This window comes from Aedes albopictus, chromosome 2 (assembly GCF_035046485.1).
Source record: "Aedes albopictus strain Foshan chromosome 2, AalbF5, whole genome shotgun sequence".
Taxonomy (NCBI): domain Eukaryota; kingdom Metazoa; phylum Arthropoda; class Insecta; order Diptera; family Culicidae; genus Aedes; species Aedes albopictus.
Genome location: NC_085137.1, coordinates 269237260 through 269262285, shown reverse-complemented (window position 1 = coordinate 269262285; position 25026 = coordinate 269237260). Strand labels below are relative to the sequence as shown.

General features: G+C 40.3%; 1 pseudogene; it reads right to left on the bottom strand.

The window, feature by feature from the left end:
* Positions 1-12141: 12141 nt before the first annotated feature.
* On the bottom strand, positions 12142-17762 carry LOC134288979 (probable ATP-dependent RNA helicase DDX43; annotated as a pseudogene).
* Between the last annotated feature and the right edge of the window lie 7264 nt (positions 17763-25026).

Genomic DNA, 25026 nt, shown 5'->3' with positions numbered 1-25026 from the left:
TTTCTGGTGTTCGATTTGAATAGGTCGTATGTTTGCTGTGATTCATATGCAGATTCGACCTATTCAAATCGAACACCAGAATTTATTCAGTTTAACATTTTTTCCGTGCTTTGTTTTGTTGATGTTTGTGACTTTTTTAATGCAAAGGAAAGCTTTCATAGGAAAGAGAAAAAAGTGAATAAGTTGAAACATCAATTGAAAATCAATAACATGTTTAAATCAGTGGTAAACCAAATGTCCTATCCTAAGAACTGCAGGTCCAAGCAGGGGTCCAAGAGATATGGCGGGCTAGGTGTGTAGAGTGCGATGAGAGAAATAAGAATGTAGGCCAACCCGGAATGATGCAGGTCAGATTACCGTAAATCAGTGGATGAGTTCATCATCAACACTATTATTTCTGTATTTGCATTTAGGGGAATTTCCTCCTCTTCTCTCATGTGAACTTGCCTTCGACCACAATCGAATCAAATGCGATTGACAAACTTTATCTTTGACGTAGAGCCATCTTTAACACATGAACTGGACTGAACACTGAAATGACTTTTAATATATAATATTTTAATATTTAATATAGGTTCGTCTGCGGGTTCGCTTTTTAACCTAATATATACTTGAATCGAACTTGACAGTTTTCTCATGAGTTGTTATGTATTTCCGTGTATTTCGAACTTTAGTCAAACTGGAGCCTCAATATTGCAATAACGGTTAAGCACGCTGTAATGATACTTATGTACCTCGTCACCCACTTCATGCAACTACATTAGTGGTCTAATAATACTTAGCGCGCTCGGCATAGTTCCATCATGCCGCTCAAAGTGTTGCCACAAATAATGCTTAGTTTGCGAAACCCAGTTATCTGGCTGGTGGGGCATGGGAGCCTAAGCTTCAACTGTTAATGCAATCAGAGACTACTCTGACCTCGACTCAGACTTGGACGTGGGCGATCCAATATATGAAGGGTTATCCAAAACGCTCTGGAGAATTTCCAAAGCGTATCTCATAATGCTAGTAAGCCTGAGATGCCATTAATAGAAGGAAAATGACAAGATAATATAACATTATTTGGTTTATGTAATGTAAACCAACACAACATAACAAAAGAGAACCATTCCAAAACCATTTAATTAAATGTATAACCGGTACTGAAACTACAGTTAAAAACAATATATTTACGGTACATTTTATTGTTTGAAACCATATGTGTACCATACAATGTACGGTTTATTAAAACCCACGTATCAGTATTTATAACAATTCATTTACAATATAATGTATGGTTTTGCAAAAAAATATATATGGAGAAAAATATTTTTTTATATTGTTACGATACTTAACCACCCGTATAGTATATTGTAAAAATCTTATTTACAATTTACTGTATGGTACTGTACATTACATTTTATTGTTTTTGTATTTTTATTTTTACAGTAGTGTCTATTGTAAAAATATGGTTTTAAATAGTACTGTTACAATACAACGTTCGGTTTTTCTACTGTATTTTTTATTCGGGAAGAGAGAACTCAATAAAACTTGATTTGGTGCTGGTGAGGTGTTTACGGTTTTGGTGGATAACTCAACATATACCTGTAAGGAGAGTGATAGAGACAAGTCTACGAGTGATTGGTGATTGGCAGGAATTTGGTTTTGCCTTGCAGTGGTGTTGAAAAAGATAAGTTGGGGAACTGATCTCATGTACCTGTTATTTTTTTTCTGATTTTTGAATCAGACGTTATGTTAGCTGATTTGGGAATCAGTAGCGCTGGCCAGGAAAATGAATTAAAATTTGTTGATTGATTACCAAAGATAGAACAGCAGCTTACAGGTTCTAGATTTTGGGAAATCAGAGGAACCGCAGTGTGATCCGATTTGGGAATCGGTTTTAGTTTGTTCATTGTTGTAGTTGAATTGAATTGAATTGATCTTAAGATGCATTTTTTTCTGATTTGGGAATCAGACGAAATTTTGCACAGTTCATATGGGACCTAAATGTGATCGAAAAAGTCGACTGGAGCGAGGAATTACTTTTTTCATATAAGCGTGTCCCATACTAATGTACGTACCTTGGAAGTAAAAGATTTTGGGACAAGAGAGGATGGAAGAGGGGAGAGAGGAAAAGGGAGAACTGCGTGGAGTGGAGTGCCGTTCGGGTGTGAAAAAGGCGAGTGTTAAATATACGGAGTTTTTACCGAAAAAACGGAACAGTGCGTTCATTTATTTGCTATCCGGATCTACCTGTTACAATTGGCGACGAGGAAAAGTAGCAGGGTATGTTAAATAGTTGTGGTTTTTAGTGGAAAATCTGTTTTTATTGCTTCGTATTATTTGATTTGAGATCCAAAATGGCTGAAACTCGCTGGAAGAGCTGGCACAAAATGTATTGGTGTTGGAAAGAAGATATGAGCCATTTCGGGTTTCGAATGGGGTGCTTAGAAATCCTGTCAAAACGATGGGTGTGAGTATGTGTGTGTAAGGGTTCCCGAGAAATGAAATCAGTCCTGCAAAATATCAGTCTCAGTGCCTGTTTTTCAGCCGGAAATGAATGGTTGCGGCGGTCGTTTTCAGTTCCTCGATGTGAGAACTGACAGAGTCCGAGAGCTCCATTCGTGAGCGACCCAACAAGATCAATTCCCAATCATCCACACACTACTCATGCTGAAAGGCCATTCTTCTCAAGCGGTGGCTCGTGAGTGTGAGTACCCTATACGCTACCACGGGTGAAAACACACAACTACAGAAAATTGAATGGAAATTTAGCCCTGTCAGCTCTCGCTTTCAGCACGCTGCGTGCGAGTGTGAGTACCTATTTCATTTCGCTCCCGTGTTGCTGAACGGAAAGCAACATTGACAGGAAAACCAAAACGGAGAAAATGAAAAAAGCAAAATATCGCTATCATAAAGGCCTGTCGAAAAATTGCAGCACTGAATGAAATAGAAAAGATAAGAAAAAAAAAGCGGTGATGTTTTGAAACGATGTTGGCGAAACAGAGGCGAAACGGTGTTAGCAAGCTTAGATCAAATTGGTAGAGGTGAATGCGGTGGAAATTCTGGCAGTGCGGGGAAAAAAGCTATGTTTTGGAATTGTGTTTTGGAAGTGTTGCAGATAGAAAGAGAGAACTCAATAAAACTTGATTTGGTGCTGGTGAGGTGTTTACGGTTTTGGTGGATAACTCAACATATACCTGTAAGGAGAGTGATAGAGACAAGTCTGCGAGTGATTGGTGATTGGCAGGAATTTGGTTTTGCCTTGCAGTGGTGTTGAAAAAGATAAGTTGGGGAACTGATCTCATGTACCTATGTTATTTTTTTTCTGATTTTTGAATCAGACGTTATGTTAGCTGATTTGGGAATCAGTAGCGCTGGCCAGGAAAATGAATTAAAATTTGTTGATTGATTACACAGCGCAACATTTTTTTGTCTCAAGAGCAAACTTATGTGTCTCCGAAGGATTTTGGTCCACTGAATCCGAATCCGGGCTCAGATTTGCTCCAACACGTCACAATTTTGAGCTATACCTCAATTTATAGGGCAAAATATGCGATTTTGGGCTTTTTTGACTGCAGGCCATTAAGCATGGAAATATTTTTTTTAAGCAATCAAAAGGCTAATTGGTCAATTAACATCTAAATTAACGACTCATGCAAAATATTTCGTTTTACCTAATCAAATTAGATAGATTTAAGTATTTTATGTTAGTACGAAAACTTGCATGCAACTTTTGGAGGGTGACTTGTATGGGAAATATCGTACCTAACATAAATCGCTTAAAACTATCAAATTCGATTTGATAAAACGATTTTTTTTGCATGAGTCGGTTATTTAGATGTTAATTTATCAATTAACCTTTTGATTGCTTAAAAAAAATATTTCCACACTTAATCGCTTGCAGTCAAAAAAGCCCAAAATCGCATATTTTGCCGTATAAATTGAGGTATAGCTCAAAATTGTGACGTGTTGGAGCAAATCTGAGCCCGGATTCGGATTCAGCGGCCCAAAATCTGTCAGAGACACATAAGTTTGCTCTTGAGACAGATCAAAAGTTATTTTTTGTTACGCTGTGTTACCAAAGATAGAACAGCAGCTTACAGGTTCTAGATTTTGGGAAATCAGAGGAACCGCAGTGTGATCCGATTTGGGAATCGGTTTTAGTTTGTTCATTGTTGTAGTTGAATTGAATTGAATTGATCTTAAGATGCATTTTTTTCTGATTTGGGAATCAGACGTAAATAAATTAGAAAGCTGTTTATTAATGATGAAACTACAAAGTTTACAGGTTCTGGATTTTGGGAAATTAGATGAGCCACGGTTTGACCCGATTTGGGAATCGGTTTTGTATTGGTGATTAGGTAGGCTGACGGCGATGAAACCTACTGTTGAACAGCATATACAGTGACCCCACACCGATGAATCACCTTAATTTTGTACACTATTTATGAATCATCATGTTGATCAAATGAGTGATCCATAAACTGTGGTCATTTTTGCCGATTCATAAATTTTGGGGTCACTGTAATTGTATCCGATTTGGGAATCGGTTGGCATAATAGAGGTAATAAACTATAGAGGAAGAATGTCGCTGACGTCGCTGCCGAAACATCTCTTGCTGGCGGAGATAGGCCGGGCTATAAGTGTCAAAGCGAAAAAGTATGCAGTTTGACATATAGGTACCCGACATGTTTGCGAACGAGAACAAAGGGAACAGCAGCGACATTCGTCCTCTATAGTTTATTAACTCTATTGTTGGCATGAAAGATATAACTTCGATCATTGCGACATTTGCACCCATTTAGACTCGACCGAAATTCATTATCATCACAGTCGAATTTCGCACACGACTTCGCAGCGGCTGGCGTACACAAGTTCGGTTGAGTTCATGACAGGGGCGTCGGATGCACAATAGGTAAACAAAATAAGTTTGATTAGTGTGAAATTTCGCTGGGAAATGATAATTCAGTGGATTCTAAAATTATCACAGTAGTCTAAACATTAATGAGAAACCCAATATGCAGAGAATACGTATTGTCGGGAAGGTAATGATTTTGAAACGGACCCCGAGGTAGTTTACTTAAGTTGGGGGAACATAAAGTGGAGCCTTAAAGTGGACAAAATGTAAATTAAGGTGATAGCACAACAGACCCTACGAGATGCTGACTAGAAATTTATTTGGGTTTGACACACACATATTCCCACCCACTTGTTATTGATCAATGCCTTATATATTTTATTTGTGTTTTGCAACATGCAGATGCAACGAGATTGATAAAAACAAGTTGCATAAAGCATGGCAGGTTTGGAAACGGTCCTTGGAGTACTATTTTGAGGCAGATGACATCACTGACCAAAAACGTAAGCGCGCCAAACTCCTGCATCTCGGCGGAACGCAGTTACAGGCATTATTCCAGTCGCTTCCAAATGGCGAGGAATTTGCTGTAGTATCTCTAGAAAAGGCTTACTACGACGTGGCGATTCAAGCATTCGACGATTTTTTTCAACCGGGGCGACAGGATGTCTTGGAGCGTCATAACTTACGGCGAATGAAACAACATGAGGACGAAAGGTCTGCCGAGTTCGTTATCAGGATAAGGCAGCAGATTGCGGAGTGTGGAGTTGACAATACGAACCAGCTGTTTGCAAGATCCTGACGGATATCATGCTAACGGATACCATAGTAGAAGGTTGCACGTCGACGGAATTGCGGAAACAGATTTTGCAGAAAGATCGTTCAGTGGAAGAAATTGAAGAAATTGGAAAGTCACTTGAAAGAGTTCAGAAGCAGTTGAAGGATTTTAGATCGCTCCGTGAAGAAGGGAAGCACCATGAACGCGTGTATGGCATCCAATCTAAGCCACGGTACAATCCCGGGAGAGCAAGAGTAACGGGAAACTTCCAATCAAACTTCAAGAAACCGGAAATGAAATGTTTCAAATGCGGACTTTTTGGGCACATTTCGACGGATACGCGATGCCCAGCCAGAGGGAAACTGTGCAACCGTTGCAAAAGAACAGGACATTGCGCAGCCCGATGCCGAATGCAAGCCCGAACTGCGTGTTCCTGGAAAGAAGAATCGACGGATGCGAAAAGGATTCGGGTAGTTGAGCGAGCGGCGCAGCAGGATCAAGTGCGCGATACCAACGCGATTGAGGCTAGTCAACATCCTGCGAGTACTCCACAGAAAACATACTACGCTTTCTATTCAGGAAACGATTCGAACATGGTGACCTGCGTGATTGGGGGAGTTTCACAACCGATGTTGGTGGACTCTGGGGCTGAGGCAAATCTGATTACTGATGTGGCATGGGAGGAACTAAAATCAGCGGGAATCGAAGTTAGCAACTGTGAGAAGGAAGCAATAGGGTGTTGAAAAGCTATGCCAACAATATTCCATTGATTGTGCTGGGTACGTTCAAAGCTGTCTTGGTGGTTGGAGCGAAGTTTGTACAAGCCGAGTTTTTCGTGATCAAAGGGGGTCAACGTTATCTGTTGGGAGATGCTACATCCAAGCTATTGGGAATATTGAAAGTGGGTCTGGAGGTAGATCACGTAGCAGAGTCTTTGAAACCAGAGTTTCCCATTGCTCATGTGTACATAAATGTGACAGCGAGCCTCCCATAAAATTGTCTCCCAGCTCTTCAAAATCGCAGTGTGCTGCGCTGCTAGGAGGCTCCCGAAAATCTGGTGGGTGCGAGCTAGGCACATAGCTCCCGGGGAGCTCGTCTCATGCGCTGCGTGAGCTGTTGGTATCTAAGGTGAAAAACAACTTCTTGGTTACGAAGAACCTCAACAACTTTTTTCCGTACGCAAGACAAATGTCTGGTTAGTCTATGCGATACGACTAGGGACTCTCAATGCAGAGTTAAGGATTCAATTCTCGTTCGTTTAGGAAGTTTTTGTCGTGAAAATTTCTAATTTAATCAGCGCATGAGACGAAGCTCATGAGACACATCTTGAGAAAAATGAGGCGCACAACTTTCAGTCTCAAAATGTACTGTGCTCCTGGGCAAGGATGGAAGAAAATCGCTTCTAACGATAAATGATACAACATACGAACAATCAAAGATAGCCTTTGCTCTTGCGGTAGCATGATGCGGCACCCTCGCACTATGCTCGCATCATAGAACAATCAAAGCATCTGATGCACGCTTTATCGCGGGATCTATCGTTATCGGATCATGTTACAAGTCGCGATAAACTCTATTCATCAAGATTATGGCCACTTTTGCACCCGGAATCCAAATTCATGATCAGGAATATTACTTTCATATGCAGATCGTGAAGCTTCAGCAATAAGAATGCACAAAAAGTGACCGAAAATCGAAATTTATCATTTCGACTGCATGATAACGATCGCATCACGGCCGCACATGCCGAGCGATTCATTATTCGCGGAGCACGGTTTGTTATGAATGCTTGACGACAATATTCTATCGTTGTTGCTATGATCGAGCGATACCTACCAACCGCGACACATTTGGGATCCTATCATGATCACTAGATTTCCATCCTTGCTCCTGGGAGCTTGCTTGCAATGTGCCTCCCGTACATGGGACTACAGCACGTGTACATCAACTCTGTTTGAAACCCCTTTCTAAGATCTCTGATGTGTTGGTGCACATTCACTTGGACCCAACCGTCAAACCAATTTTTCGCGGCGGGTTCCGGTAGCTCTGGAGGAAGCGGTCAACAGCAAGTTGAAGGAACTGATGGCAAGGGATATGATAGAGGAGAAAAAGGGCCCCGTCACCTGGGTATCGCCTTTGGTGGTAGTTGGAAAGGCGAACGGAGAACCTCGGATCTGCCTGGACCTTAGGAGGGTCAATGAAGCTGTGCTAAGAGAAAGGCACCCAATGCCGGTAATCGACGATTTTCTGGCCAGAGTTGGACCTAATATGGTCCGCAGTAAGCTAGATGTCAAAGACTCCTTCTTGCAACTTGAACTGGACGAAGCTTCGCGAGATGCTATGGTATTCCTTACAGCACGAGGACTGTACCGATTTAAACGTATGCTAGTTGGATTGGTATCGGCACCAGAAGATTTTCAGAAAACAATGGATGCGATACTAGCAGGATGTGAGGGTACCTGGTGGTACATCGATGATGTTTACATCGAAGGAAAGGATAAAAAGGAACATGATGAGCACGTGTCAAAATTTCAAAGTTCTTCTTGCTATACTCCTGCAAAAAATCTGAATTTCTCCAAGAAGCTAGTTTTGTAGATGTTGAATAAAGATGGTTCTGGCTATTTGTAATCAGTTTATTTTTTTTTCTCTTATACGTTCAATATAACTCAGGTTCTAGCAAGATTGGAAGCGTGGAATGTACAGCTCAACTGGGAAAAATGTATATTCGGGGTTGAGGAACTTGAATTTCTTGGTCATAAGATCACCAGCACAGGAGTAGTTCCAGCGGATGTTAAGGTTGAAGGTCTGGTTGCTTTCCGAAGACCCAAGAACGCTAATGAGGTTCGCAGCTTGCTAGGGCTAGCCAATTATTTGAATCGCTTTATACCAAACTTAGCAGCGATAGATGCGCCGTTAAGATTTTTGACTAGGAAAGGAACCACGTTCAATTGGCTACCGGAACACGAGAGAGCATTCCACGAAATCAAAGCTGTACTATCCGGCTCATCTACGCTAGCATTCTACCGAAAGGAAGACCGCACACTTGTTATGGCTGATGCGAGCCCGATCGGACTTGGTGGCTTGCTCAATGCTCATTCAAGTAGATAAACAAGGCCATCACCGAGTAATCAGCTACGCGTCAAAATCTTTAACGGATACGGAGAAACGATATTGTCACACCGAAAAGGAGGCACTTGCTTTGGTGTGGTGTGTCGAAAAGTTTTACATTTATTTGTACGGTATTGAATTTGAGATTTCGACCGACTGTAAGGCGTTGATCTACCTGTTTACACCACGCTCACGCCCGTGTGCACGGATTGAAAGATGGGTGCTCCGTCTCCAAGGATTTGATTATTCAATAACCCATATACCTGGAGAGCAGAATCAGGCAGATGTGTTATCTAGATTGACGACACGAAGGCCAGTACCATTCGATCAACGGAAAGAAGTAATGATCAGGGAGATAACAGACTATGCCACGAATGCTGTTGCTGTTCCTTGGGACGAACTGGTTACTGCTACGGCGTCGGATCAAGAACTACAGATGGTTTTGGAGTATATTGACCAAGATAAACGTGGCGATCTTCCCATTGAGCTCCGGATCTTCGCTAATGAGTTATGTAGAGTGAAGGATATTTTACTGCGAGGGAACCGTATAGTAATTCCTAGCTCGTTGAGGCACCGGGTACTTCATATCGCTCAATCAACATTGCGATTATCAGTATGGTGGCCAAAGTTGGACAAAGAAGTGGAAACGTTTGTGAAAAATTGCCGGGGCTGTATACTGGTATCTGCACCAGACGCACCAGAGCCCATGGCTAGGACACAAATGCCCGATGGACCATGGCAAGAAATTGCTGTCGACTTTCTCGGGCCGCTACCTGTAGGTCAATGGCTTTTTGTGGTAGTGGATTACTACAGCCGTTTCGTGGAAATTGTTGAAATGCGAACAATTACTGCTACCGATACAATTCGAGAACTTTCAACAATATTCGGCCGTTTTGGTGTCCCTACCACAATGCGAGCAGATAACGGACCGCAATTAACGCGAAACTGGAAGCATTTTCTCATTTTTTGGTTTTTGATTTTTTATTAAATAACGAAGCAATATTTTTAAAATCGGTTTTCGTGCACATGCCGAGTATGGATCAGGGCATCTTCTGAATTTTTTACGCGGTAGAAAATGTTTTTCGTTTTTGCAGAAACCATTTTTGAGCAAAATTTCACTAAGAAATGGTTTCTGAAAAAACGAAAAACATTTTCTACCACGTAAAAAATTCAGAAGATACCCTGATCCATACTCTACATGTGCACGAAAACCGATTTTAAAAATATTACTTCGTTATTTATTAAAAAATCAAAAACCAAAAAAATGAGGAAATGCTTCCAGTTTCGCCTTAAGTGGGGATTGTAGAGAGCTCAAGAGATTCTGCGAAGACTTCGATATCAAATTGGTTAACACGATCCCATACTGGCCTCAAGCAAACGGCGAGGTAGAGCGCCAGAACAGAAGTATCCTGAAACGGTTGCGGATCGCACAAAAAATAGGCAGAGATTGGCGTTTGGAATTGAGGAAATACTTGCTGGCATATCATTCTACAACTCACTCTACAACTGGGAAATCGCCTTCAGAGCTGATGTTTGGGCGCAGAATTAGAAACAAGCTACCTTCAATTCCAGTAGGGTATTTGTACCTATCTTAGTCTCATTAAGGATGTTCTACATGAAAAATCACTCACAGCGCAATGTATACGCTTCAAATTTAATGATACAAACCTTTAACACACGTGCTCACTTCCACTGTTGATCCTACTATGCACTAGAGTGGGATTTATCTTCAATATTTGATTTAATTGCAATCACAAATCGCGAGCCACTCGCACCTATCTTCAGCACACCATAAAATTTTTATCTCATCGCGGTCCACCGGGTGGCCCCTTTTTCATCTCAACAGTATTTACAGCAAATCCACAACCACTCTCACATTTTCTCATCGTCGTAGAGCATTCTGCACTCACCCACTAACGCACTCCCTTTCCCTAGCAGGTGACAGTTTCATTGTGATTGTTTTTCTCTCTCGCAAAGGAGAAGTCACAACAATGTGCGGCGCGACGAATCGTCTATGCTCGCTCCCCACGTTTTGCACTCGCATACATTCACAGCTGACTGGCAAATCAGTGCTGCCGAACTGGATGATAGTTCGTAAAGCTTGAGCGGTAGCAGCATGTTTAGATGAAAACCAAACCAAATATTTTGAAAGAAATGGCGTTGGAAAATGAAATTATTGATCGATTTGCGTAGAAGTTCGATTACCAAGATGTTAATCCAAGAAACGACCATATACTTACTGATTGAAAAAACATCGTATTTGTAGTGACCAAATCTCATTCAATTAACTACTTGTTTCTTGATGTCTGGCACCGCTGTGATGCTTGCTTTGGTGCTTCGGCAGACATGTGCGCCGCGGTTAAAACATCATTTTTGGTCGTCGGCGGCGGCGGCGTTAAAAATGAGATTTCAATATTTCGCTCTTTTACATCTCATATAGCGAAACATTTTAACAAACTTTGCATATGAAAATGTAAATACACTAAAACCTCAATTTATGCATGTTATTTTTATGCACTTTTTAATTTATGCACCTTTTTTATGACCTGCATAAATTGAGGGAAAGCTACTCAGAACCAATATTGTGCATAAGAAAAGGCTAAAGGGTGTTTATAAGGATGAGCAAATGGAAGTCACAGGGGAGTTTCAGGGGGTTTCTGCGAGGTACCAGGAGATCTCCGGGGGGTTTTCGGGGGTCTGAGGGGGTTTTCGAATACATTGCAGAGAATTTCAGAGGATTTTCGACGGGGTTTGGAGGCGTTACAGGTACGTTTTCGGGGATTTCCGAGGATCTCACGTGCGTTAAACGAGTGAAAGTGGGTCTTAGATGGATTCAGAGGCGTTAGGCAGGCGTTTTTGGGGGTTCAGATGCGTTACATTGGACCCGAGGGGATTTTAGAGGGATTTTGGAGGCATTTCAGGAAGTTTAAGAGCATTTTTGGCGGGATTCAGAGGCTTTACGGAGGCGTTTTCGGGGGTTTCGGAGCGTCTTAGTAAGAGGAATTTTGGGGTTTGGGATTCAGAGGCGTCACGGAGGAGATTTCGGGGGTTTTGGAGCGTCGCAGGTGCGTTACATGGGGTCCGAGGCGGTTTAAGGGGGATTTTGGAGCCATTTCAGGAAGTTTCAGAGCATTTTCGGTGGGATTCAGAGGCGTTACGGAAGCGTTATGGAGGAGTTTTTTTATGCACAAATTTCCCTCATTTTATGCCTTTTTTAATTTATGCACCCCCAGCCATGTGCATAAATTGAGGTTTTAGTGTAGTAACTTGTAATTGCGCACTCGTATATATAAAGTGCGGCAGACAATGAAACGTTCCATTATAAATAAAAAAAAATCCATAAGGCGCAGTTCACAAATTACGTAACGCTCTTGGGGGAGGGGGGGGGGGGGGGGAGTATGGCCAAGCGTTACGGCCCACACTGGGGCAGAACTGAAAATACATGGAAAAAACCTCTAGCTCGTCGAGATGTCGAGATACTCATTTGGTGTCTTCAGAGAAAATATGTCTATGAACATGGTCGATATAGCGGATATAGCGGTAGTTAATTTTTCTTACGTTATTCGCATAAAGTCCTATAAGTCATTTTGGCCAAATTACATTCGGCAAAGTTGTTCGGCTATTTATGCTGAGAAAGTTTGCTGAAGACGTCAAATTTCCAAAGCCTACTATTCTTGAGATATTAACCGATTTATAAAATACCTACCTAAAATCGAAATTTTTCATTAAAATACGTTTCTAAACAAATTTAATGTACGTATTCAAGTTATAATAATGAAAAATACTAAAATAAAACATATATCGAGGAAATTTGTTGGAATAAATAAAATATACAAAGATTTTATATAGAAAGTACCCGAAAATCACGCAAAATGTATATAGGACGTTCTTGCAGTCGGGCAAGTACGGGTAAGTTTTTTCATCGGCAATCACCTAAAATATACATTAGCTTTCATGTAAAAAAATTTCACAGACATGATATTTAATGATTTTTTCTAAATTGGGTTTAAAGTTTACTGTTTTGGGTAAATTAGTACAAAATTTATGTTCACAAAATACTACGTTTTAAGATGCCAAGTGAACCATAAAAGGTATAAATACAATCTAGTCATAGATTTAATTGTTTCTAATCTTCAAACAAATTGTAAAACACAAAAATGTCCCAAATGCCGCCAATAAAAGCATGCCTTGATTTTATCATTCGTTAATGATTTATTCACATGTAATGGTGTATTGCATGATGATTCAACGACTATTTTACAACACATCCAGATTTTGTAGAGATTTAGACGTATGTTTTCTTCCTGTGATGGCCACTAATTTGAAAGACAGCTAAATAATAGAGGAATCAAATAACAAAGAATAGTTATTTACTGGTATATTTCTAATGAATTGTTATTAAATTTGCTTAGTACGCAAAATATTTAAATATTTAGTACGTACGACTAGGTTAAAATAATTGAAAAGCTTTTCTACATTTCTTTTACCCACATGCTTTTGAATTTTTAGATCATTGAATGCATTTATTTATGCTTATAACTATCCACATTTTTTTTAAATATCTCTATTAAATTAGATAATAATCATACAATCAAAAAATATTCATGATGTTTGACTGTATAACGCATTGACGACTGATAAAACCAAAGCATGCTTTCACTGGCGTTTGAGACATTTTTGTGTTTTACAATTTGTTTGAAGATTAGAAACAACTAAACCTGTGACTGAATTGCATCTATTCTTTTCATGGTTCACTTGGCATCTTGAAACGTAGTATTTTATGAGCATAAATTTTGTACTAATTTACCCAAAACAGTAAACTTTAAACCCAATTTAGAAAAAATCATTAAATATCATGTCTGTGAAAATTTTTTACATGAAAGCTAATGTATTTTTTAGGTGATTGTCGATGAAAAAACTTGCCCAAACTTGCCCGACTGCAAGAACGTCCTATATACATTTTGCGTAATTTTCGGGAACTTTCTATATAAAATCAATGCATATTTTATTTTTTCCAACAAATTTCCTCGATATATGTTTTATTTTAGTATTTTTCATTATTATAACTTGAAAACGTACATAAAATTTGTTTAGAAACGTATTTTATTGAAAAAAAAAATCAATTTTAGGTAGGAATTTTATAAATCGGTTAATATCTCAAGAATAGTATCATAGATACCAATGTCAGGAACAAATCCGTTAAATTTTATGACGCCATTCGCTCCCCCACTTTCCCCCAGTATATTCGCCTGCTTGTAATTTCGCTTGAAGCGACGCCTCTGCTTTTTCGCCCGTCCATCTAAGCAACCAACATCGCAACCAAGTTTTGATGTTTATTTACCCCACACACAATTGAATGTCAAATATTTAGAAGTTCATGGAAACTCCACTTCGGCAAGCGCGACCCGTCCGTTCCACCCAGTGCACGTACTCCCTAATATTCCGCGGGAAGTCGTAATTCACAACGTGTGAAATTCCCTCGATATCTAGCCCTTGTGAGGCCACATTCGTTCCGATAAGGACCCACACATCGCCGGATTTGATGTCCTCCAGGGCCTGCTAACGGTCAGCCTGTTCCCGATCGCCGTGCAAGCTGATACAATTATGCCGGACAGAACAAACTCGATCGACAGATCATCAGCCCTCGTTTTCCGGACGCAAGAGATGATGACCTTGTCATTGGGCCCTATGTCGGTCACGAGGTTCATCACCCGCATGTACTTATCCTCCTCATCAATCACCTCGATCTGCTGGGTGATTGTGTGCGTTGCGGCCAGATCCAGGTTTCCGTCGTATACCTGCACCGGATTATTCATGTAGTTGTGGGTCAACCGGCGGACAACCGGTGGCCACGTCGCATTCGTCATGATGGTCTGCTCATTGAGCCGGATGTCCAGCAAGAGTTTTCGAATTTACGATTCAAAGCCTATGTCCAACATACGATACGCCTCGTCCAATACCAGATAGATGATGGTGTATTATCGATTACGTTGGCAGCCTACCGGGCGTCTCAATGACGATCTCCACGCCACCCTTGACCTCGAGCCCCCCCCCCCCCTTCGTAGACTTTGACCAGACCTCCTCCATCCCCCCGAATAGTCTACGTGAACGGCCGTCTTATTCATCAGATCTGCGCTCTCCGATCGCCACCACCGTACAGACAAATTGCTTTGATGTTCCGAAATTAATACTTGAATACCTCCTCAATTTACTGGGCCCATTAACGAGTTGGTGCCATCACTAGAACGTTTGGTTCACCCCGGGCTCGCGAAATCATGTGGATAAACGCCGGCAATAGGAAAGCCAACGTTTTCCGATTTTCAGTTTGATCAATTCCAATCTGGCGAAGATCTGGCCTTTGAGTAGCACCGGCCAAGCCTGGACCTAAATCGGGGAAGGTATTGCGAAGCCTTGCTTCTTGACTTTCTCCAACATTCACGGAAAGCCTGCTCGAATGTCTGCACTTGGTTTGGAATTGGCACAGACGGTTTGTCCGCATCGATCGGGAATCTTGGGGTGATCTTTTTTTACCCACCAAAACTGCTTGGGTCAGTCAAAGACCACCAAACCTAGGGTCAGTTGAAACGCATTGCAAAGAAAAAAAAACAAAACAAAAGAACGATAAAGTCACAAGAACGATGGGTAAATTGATTGACAGCAAAAATGTTAGAAGCGCCGCCTCCTTCTGGTCATTCAAAAATGATGTAGTGGGGGATTAGGGTCGTTGAAATTTGATAAAACTGGAGTCACGGGCGAATTTCCAGTTTCGTATTGATTGTTGATAGTAGGCTTTGGAAATTTGACGCCTTCAGCAAACTTTGTCAGCATAAATAGCCGAACAACTTTGCCGAAGACACCATATCGCTAAAATGTAATTTGGCCAAAATGACTTATAGGACTTTTATGCGAATAACGTAAGAAAAATTGACAACCGCTCAGAATATCGACCATGTTTATAGAAATATTATCTCTGAAGACACCAAATGAGTATCTCGACATTTCGACGAGCTAGAGGTTTTTTCCACGTATTTTCAGTTCTGCCCCAGTATGCGGCCCATACAAAAATTTTTGGATTTCCATACAAAAAAGCGTTACAAAGGGGGGGGGTCGCAAAAATATCAATTTTAGCGTTACGTAATAAATGGATGCTGCATAAATAATTATTAAGTTATGGCATGAATTGAATTATTAGGACCTGAATTTTTCAGATTTCAAGATTTCAGGAACTTTTTTAAGATTATTTTTACGATGATTAAAAAATAAACTTATAATAAATCGGAGAAAATTGGGTTGATTTTGAAATTCCTAACATTTTGTATGTAATGAAAAATTGGCGAAAAATTTTAAACCTCATTTACTCGAAAGTGGGTTTTTGTCACTCACACCCCTTTGCTTCTAACCCCCTCAATTATAAACGAACGTCGTTATGACGTCACGCGGGGAAAAGCATGCATGCTGCCATTGCATGCTTTATACACCTTGTATGAAGAATATGATATTTGCTAGGATTTTTTTATGATGATATATACACTGTGGTGCATAATTGATCGGACAACGCCGATTTTCATACAAAATGGCCAAGTTTGAGATTCTGTAACTATGGTTTGCTTTGGTGGATTGAGCTAAATTTTTGACACGGAACTACGAATATGCTGAATTTTGTGTAAACAAAGTATAAAATGTTTTCGTTCACAGGTCTGGGCGTGGCAAGGCGTTGAAAATATTGCAAAAGTGATCGGACAGCGGTACCCCTTTGATTTACACGCGTGGCACCTAAAAAGTTTCAGGATTATGTTCCCTTTTGAAAATTAGAAAACAGGTGGGATGTAGGTTTCTACTACTACTAGGAGAGAAGAATGTACGTACCTTGGGAGTTAAAGACTTTGGGACAAGAGAGGATGGAAGAGGGGAGAGAGGAAAAGGGAGAACTGTGTGGAGTGGAGTGCCGTTCGGGTGTGAAAAAGGCGAGTGTTAAATAGGTATACGGAGTTTTTAACGAGAAAACGGAACAGTGCGTTCATTTATTTGCTATCCGGATCTACCTGTTACACATAACAAATCCGGAAATCAAAACAAAAACAGCGAGTTGCCAAATTTCAATTAGCAAGATGGTATATATAAACAAACACGGAGAAAACAAAGTACCCAAATATGAGTTTGTTTCACCCAACTTCGAGGTTGCGTGCGGGAACCCATATGTATTTGAGTTCGTGGAAGCGATGTTGAAGTGGGTTTTTTACCTTTGATGCCGTGCGACAAAGTACCTACCGGCTAAGTTTTTTTCACCCAACTGCTAGTTCAAAATACTCAAATTTGAGTTCAATGCTGCTTACTCAATTTTGGATTCCCGCACCGAACTGTCAAAGTTGGGTTGTTTTGCTCTTCATTCTCTGACAACAACAAAGAGAGTGGATGAGAGAGGAGACAAAAAAAAAACTCAAAAGTGAGTTAAAAAATACTTAAATTCAGGTACTTCAGTTTCCCTGTGTAGGGTGACCGGTTTGTCGAATTAAAAGTTTACCACGGTTATTCGACAAGGGAACGTCCATAAATTACGTCACGCAAAAATCGACCATTTGATAAACCCCCCTCCCCCCCCCCCCCCCTATGTCACACTTTTTGTATGAGACCTCTGAAATTTTTGTATGCGTCGTCACACTTTGCTGAACCCCCCTCCCCCCTCAAAGCGTGACGTAATTTATGGACGTTCCCCAACAGTCGGTGTCGTATTAGCGGGATCATACGGTACCCTGCACCATCTGCCTTGGAACGATTCCAATAACCTCCCGCTTTATGAGCACCGTTGGCAGCTGCCATGTATACACACTGGAACACAGGAGGTCAATCGCTCAAGCAGTATTTGCAGCTAAAGTTCTGGTTGGTGAAATTGATTCTCCTGGAATTCTTGCCGACCTACAATTATATGGTCCAAAGAGACCGCTTCGTACTAGGAACATTTTGTATCTCCCAGCTTGCGCAACGAATTATGCCCTACATGACCCTGTACGGTATACTAAAAGTAGAAACCACTATTGAAATCCAAACCACAGATAACAGACGTTTATGCTTATATTGGCAATGTGTGTAAAAATGCTCAACAGCCATTTTGTATGTAACGAGCAGCTGAAACTCATGTGGCAATCATTTAGAGATGGCGCAGTGATCGATAGTCAGTGATCGCTTTCAAGATTGCATGCACTACGCAATTTTACATTCAAGATTGTATTCGATCTTGAATGGAAGTGGAACTTTTAACTATTCTTGCATTCAAGTTAGATGTAATGTCGCAATCAGTTGAGTAGATGGCGGTAGTGAGCCAACGTATATCGTTTTGAACATTTACACAGGATTCTGCGAAAAATTTGTACTAGCATAAACATCTGTTATCTGTGTCCAAACTATATCGCTACTTGGGCAGCGCTTCTCAAGCTATGGGTTGCGATCCATTGATGGGTCGCGGGCAGGCCCCTGACACGGCCTATATCAATGCATTGGAATCATGGTAGACAGGATGTCCTTGGCGCTAGTAAATAGCGCCCACTGTCAAATGCGAAAACATCAACAATTTTTTGTTTAACGTTTATTTTGGTTAGTTGATCAGTTTTTGGAATCATTTTTTCCACCTCTTATGATCACGAAACACTCGCTTCAATATTAATGTACGGTAAGAGGAAGGGGTCTCCAGTTAGTCTTGTGGTTAAGGATATGGATCGCCAATCCGGAGACGGCGGGTTCGATTCCCGTTCCAGTCGGGAAAAATTTCTCGACTCCCTGGGCATAGTGTATCATTGTACTTGCCTCACAATATACAAATTCATGCAATGGCAGGCAAAGAAAGCCCTTCAATTAATAACTGTGGAAGTGCTCAAAGAACACTAAGTTGAAGCGAGGCAGGCCAAGTCCCAGTGAGGACGTCGAGCCATAAAGAAGAAGAAGAAGAAGACGGTAAGAGGAGCATGCGATTAGTTGAATAAAGCAACCCAACAAACACGCATTGTGAATGTGATTTCGTACGACAACATCACATCACACTTCGCTCACAACATCAAACAAAAGCTGCGTTTGTTGATTACACGCTCGTTTCAATTTGCACGAATATGAGTATAAAGCAGTTCGATATTGGATACGATAAATTTCATTCATGCCAGGGGCCTGGTCGCGGGCAAATTTTTGGTGGGTCGCGAAGGCTTGCCCGATATTGTAATAAATCTAAATTAACTTATGTCAACTTGCCATTTAATTATTCACAAACACTCCCTTGGAGAACGGCAGAGTAATTTCTTGAAATAACGTTTCTCCTTAATTGTGTATATTAAAAACTATTATACTGCCGTAATTCTGCAAAGTGACGTAAGCGACATTGATATTTTTGGCCCGTTTTATGGTATTATGCATAAAATTCTCGCTCATCCTTTAAGTTTCTTTCCATAGATGATAGTTCACGACTAGATCATGCATTCTAATACAGCAGGCATACCACAGTTTTGTTTTTACACCAGTTATTATATATAATATACCAAAAAATATCGACATTTTGAATGGCGCTTACGTCACTTTGCAGAATTACGGCAGTATATTATAAATCTGTTTCTGGAATATATTAAATATTGAAACTCTTGTCTGTGTTCTGAAATCGATTCAGCAACTATGGGTTTTCAATCAAGATTATCGTAAAATTTTAGCTTTCACTTGTATTCTGCAGAAATGAGTTTAAGTTGTTACTTTGAGTTTGCCTTTTCAGTTTGATTTACACGCCAAATTCAGCAGAATTGCCAAAAAATCAGCAATAAATTACCAAACTTTGTCAAGAAACCTTACCTTTACCAAGCTTAAGTAATGCTAAACTTTGGTAAAATCTGCTAAATTTCGATGAGCTGAACTTTAATGGAAATCAAAAGAACTGAAAAATAATTTAAGGACAGACTTGTTAGAATCCCAAAATGGCAGCCACAATGGCCGACTTTGGCACCTACTCACGATTTCGAGGGCACAAATCTCTTTATAAACAAAACCAGCGCACCTGAGCTTTTTATTTTAAGCTAATTAAAAGTGAGCAAGAACAGAATAATAAAATTCATTGTTGATTGAAGCTTACTTCATGAGATTTGTGCGTTTGAAGTTTTGATGCAATGTTGAAGCGGGATTTCAAGACGTTTGTCCTTAAATAAAAATAAAATAAGTGTGTATGGAGGATGTAACAAAAATTGAGGATTCATATGACCAACCAGCAGTACATAATATAATTCTAAAACTCTACTTGATGTTCACCCAATCGCTGTAAATATGTATATATGTTCTGCAGAGATACAACATTACCACTATATGTTATATATGAATGTATATAAAACTTTTTTTTATAATTTTATTTCTTGAGAGAATACCCAAAATCTGTTAAGTAGCGCTGTTTCAGTTTATACGAAAAACTTATCTCAAATTTTTTAGACTAAAGTTTACTCAAACTGAACACTTGGGCACCTTTAATTTGCTAAGACTTTCCAAGAAAAAAACAACTAAATTAAATATTTTTTTTAGTTTGAAAATTGCGTGAACTAAGTATATTGTGGTAAATAAGGTTAGATTAGATAATCATAGTAGGTTACGACTTAGGCTAGATGTAAGATAATTTGTAAAATGACGGACATTCAATAAACAACCCTTGAACTGGAAACAAGTCGTTACTTTAGTTCAGAAGTGGAATAACAAAACCCAGGATGTTCCGAGGGGGGCGACACATCTAAATCTCCGTCTCCGAATAGATGTCAACGAAGATGCATCTACCTTTTTAGATGAGTGTGCTACTTGCAAGATTTTCGGATCTACTTTGCACTTAGAGTGACTGGAAGAGAGAGTGGCGTCAATGTCAATGGAACAGCGATCATCTGTCAAATGCATACAAATTCTCGTTCCAAACGAGCAGGAGACCTGTCAAAATTGGAACATGACGCCACTCTCCCTTCCAGTCACTCTATTTGCACTGCATCCACTTTCAAATCCTGCCGAGCGCTGCTTTAGATAGGAGGAGATGCGAATGGATGGGATGTAGATAAGCGAAGGCCAGTTAAGTACAGAATGTGAAAAGGGTTTATTTGGTTTTTACAAATAATTACATTCAGAGGTTTTCTCAACCTTTTCAACTTTATCCACGCAAACTAAGTTCAGTAACACATACAATCAATATTTATCAAAGAGAGATCGCAGCAAGCTGTGCGCGCGTAGATGCTTTTTGCATTTGCTGTCAAGTTTTTTTTTTCGATTCCGCGTTACCTTCAATTCGAACAGTGAAAAATGAACTAACTATTGCGCTACGCCATCCGGAAAGTGATTCGGGTGAAAATCTTTTACGAATTTAGTGAATATCGCAACAATTGCGATCCGAGGTTTAAGGAAAGCCGTGTAAAGTGAAGCATTTTACGTCCCTAAAGTTTGTGCCGCGAGTGGATTCAAGCTGCGGAAAAGAAAAAGAAAAAAAATTCGTGGTCCAGTGGCCGCCGCGAGTGTGGCGCATTCCAGTGCAAGGAACGCGAATCGTTGATTGATTTGTCTTTATTAAAGAGACTTTCAGCCCTTGGCTGGTTCGTCTCTAGACGCGAATCGTTCTCGACCAGGATACAGATCCAATACGCAGAAGCCGAGCACCTATAGCAACTAGTCGTGAAAGTGTTTTCGGAGTCCAGCTGGTGTTCTTGATTTTGTTAGTTTGTGCTGCCTTGGAAAGGAAATAAGAAGCCCTGTGGGGGAAAACCGAGGGAAAAACTGAGTAGGGAAAGGCACGCTGCTATGGCACCAGTGGCGCCGTGCGTTACTGTACTGAAAAGCTTTCTGATGGACAATGTTGCATTTGGCGATTTTCCACGCAGTTTTCTGGCGAATTGGTGAGATCGTTTCAGGCTACATATTAGTCCTGTTCAACGACGCAGGTTGAACTTGCTCGAAGTTGCTGCATCTTGCTCTTACCCATTAGTCAACAAACGGGTAAGAGTAGGATGCAGCAACTTCGAGCAAGTTCAACCTACGTCGTTGAACAGGACTATTTTTTTTCCTCTTCTTCCGGAACTTCTTGAGGAACTTGTTTTTGTTACGCCATAGCTCCTCAACTTTTAGAAATCAGTGTCTTGTTTCATTTCAGAGAGCGAGCAAAGGCGCTTAAACCTAGGCACAAGGGCCAGGACACGGACCAAATACCTGTGTTCCATCCCAGGATTCCAAGGACTAAGGGTGACATTAACCTTCTTAGCAACGTCACCCCCACCGATTTCTCACGTAGTTAGCTTTCTCTATAAAACTGAGCGGTTGGTACGAGATGTCCCCGCCTTAATGGTTTTATTGTAGAATCAACAACTCTGCACAGTAGGCCTGGCCGTTTTAATGCTTGTAATGCATTCTTGATGTACTGCAAGCATTAATAAAGACAAGAAAAATGGTAGAAGTAGTCGATTCTATCATTTTCCAGGATTCTTTCAATAAATGGCTGTGTATGTGTAGACTAGACTAGACATACATTAAATATTTATCAAAGTATTTACCTATATTTTATTTAAGGTAAGTTGCATAATTATATCACAAGCGCTACAAAATAAACGTATATGTGAGCTGGTACAAAAAACAGGCTCTTTTTACAAGTGTGTGATAGCAGAACAAAATGTTGATAATGCCCTTGATAATTGCTTAATCATTTTCATAGTTTTTGCCGGTTTATGTTTTCAAAATAGACAAGGCCTGCAGATCAGTAGCGGAATCATCCAGCCACCTCTACCGGTAAACTCCTCATTATCTCCGACCAGCAAAATCTCCACCAATTTCTTATGGAAAATTGTGTCGATGAAAAAAAACAACAATTTATTCTGAAGAATTCAGCGGTAATTCGTGTCCGGGAATGCTCCAGCTACTTCTTCCGGTGAATTTTCCAGCAGTTCTTTCTGGCCGGGGAATTCTTCAGTTTTTAACTTTCGAGAATGTTTAGGCCAATGAGCAAATCTTGTCGATAAAACTTCAGTAACTTCTTCCTGAAAATTCATTTTTTCGCAATTCCTTCCAAAAAATCCATCCGGCAAATCCTCCAGAGATTACAACTGTCATTATCTCCAGGCAACCCACCAGAAATTCCTACCAGATAATCATTATCCGGAGGAATTCTTGAAGGAACTCCCGGAGGACTTCCTGGAAGAACTCCTGGAAGAATTCACTTAAGGCTCGACTTAGGAATCCCAAAAATATCTCGATGCAACTCCTGAAGCGATCCCTGAAGGAACTGATAAAAAGATTCTTACTCCGAAGATAAGTAATTTAATGACCCCTGAGAAGAAATTTATATTAGGGCTACTCACTAAACAGATTAAATTGCTGTGTAAGCCATGATTTTCTGCTTATTTGAAATGTTTCATCATTTTGCGAATGAAATAATCAAAGATTGCTTTGGTGATCGCGACACTAGTCGCGACATTTAATCGCTCGCTCCTCTTCTGATTTGTGATAGGAGTGCTCCTTGCTGACCCGACGACCAACCCAGCCATACGAGCTCCGACGCGGCCCCTGGGTTGCTCCGCCTCCGGTTGTTGCTGTTCCGGATGCGACAGTTCCTGTTCCAGATGGTATACTTCTTGCTACTTATGCTGCTGGAGCTATGGATGAAATAAAACCTGCAACCGAAATTAAGGATCTACACTGGATCACGGAGACAAATTTCGTTCGTTTGAAACAAAAATATTCATGTTTATTCAGTAAACTGATAAAATATTTAAAACTAAAATATTATTTTTTAAAACAAACTCAATTACATATTGATTTCTCCAATACCCATTGAAGAGCCCCCCGTTCCGCCGTCGAGAACAAAAACAAAACTCTCAAGTTCCAGCTGCATCACCAAACAAGTTTTCCTCTTGCAAAAAAAGGCAAGTTTCACCAAAAGTTTCCACGAAATCCCATTGATTTCGGGAGCGTATGTTATCTACATGATGTTGGCATTGAAAGTGCCACGCGGGAAGTGGATTTTCCTAGAGAAGGAAATAATTTTGTAAATTTAATTGGAAAACAAATATTTCCGTAGGGCCGACCTGCCACAAAAAAAAAACAAAAATTTTTACATTTGTTTCTAACATAACCAGTCAGAAGATACATGTTTGTTTCAAAAATGGATTGAATTTGCTTCAAATGTGACGTTCGATTTGCTTCAAACAGTTTTATTTTTGTTGCCAGAACAAATTGACAATTTATTTGAGTTTACCTGGAATATTTTTGATTTTACCATGCTTTTTTCTGCGTGATTAGCTGAAATCATATAATTGATTGCCATCGGAAGCCGGATTCCGTTAATTGTTTTGTCTTTTTTTTTATTTGATTACTGTTTGCGTTCTTTCTTCGGGAATTCCATAACAAAATTGGGAGAAATTGCTAGTGGATGTCCGGAGGGTTTCTCGCAGATTATTGATGGCAGATTTCCTAAGAGATTCCATAATGGGTTTGCTGAAGGAGTGGCGGAAAAGGATAGCCATTTATTCCAGGAAAACTTCCAGTCTAGTACGAACCACCTTTGAGTTCGGACGCGCTTTGTAGCGCTCAGCGTGTATGTTTACTTTTTAACTTAAACATTTTTTTTTGCAGGCACGCTTTTTTTACCCCGGGTCCGCGCGCGCGTGAACCTGTGTAAGTTTATTTTTTGTTTTTATCTTTCGTCGTCGTCGCGTAGTGTACTTTTTTTATTTCGTATTGACAAAGCCGAGCATTTATAGTGAATCATGCGGTGCAGCGTAACATCGTGCAGCAACAAAGACGACCACTTCTTATGGAAGTGCGAATTTTGCGAAAAGCCCTACCATGCAGCTTGTATCGGAGTCCAGCGGAACCAAGAAAACTTTATTAGAGCATTCATGGTACCACTATGTGACAACAAAGAACATTTAAACGCTGGAATCGACACGCGGAAGCTGCTTTGCAAGCAGGAAAGTCTATTGGAATCAATCCAAAAACAAACGGATGCATACCATAGAATTGCTGACGGTCTAAAAAAGATGTCAATGGTAGGCGACATCTTTGATAATTTAGATCAACTTCTTGTCAAGACGGAGCAATCGTTAATTGCCAACTCCGCGAAAAATGACAAACTTCAGAAAGATTTAGGCCAGCACATGCAGTCATGCGAAAAAATCTTCAGCCAAGCTGTAAAAGACGTTAACGATGCAAATACAACAAGTGCTGAATCACTAAATAAACAACTGTTGGGCCTGAAAAATGAGCTATCTCAGTTGACTCCAATAACGGAACCAAACTCAGCTACCCCCAATCCAAAAATGCTGGAGGAAATATTCGT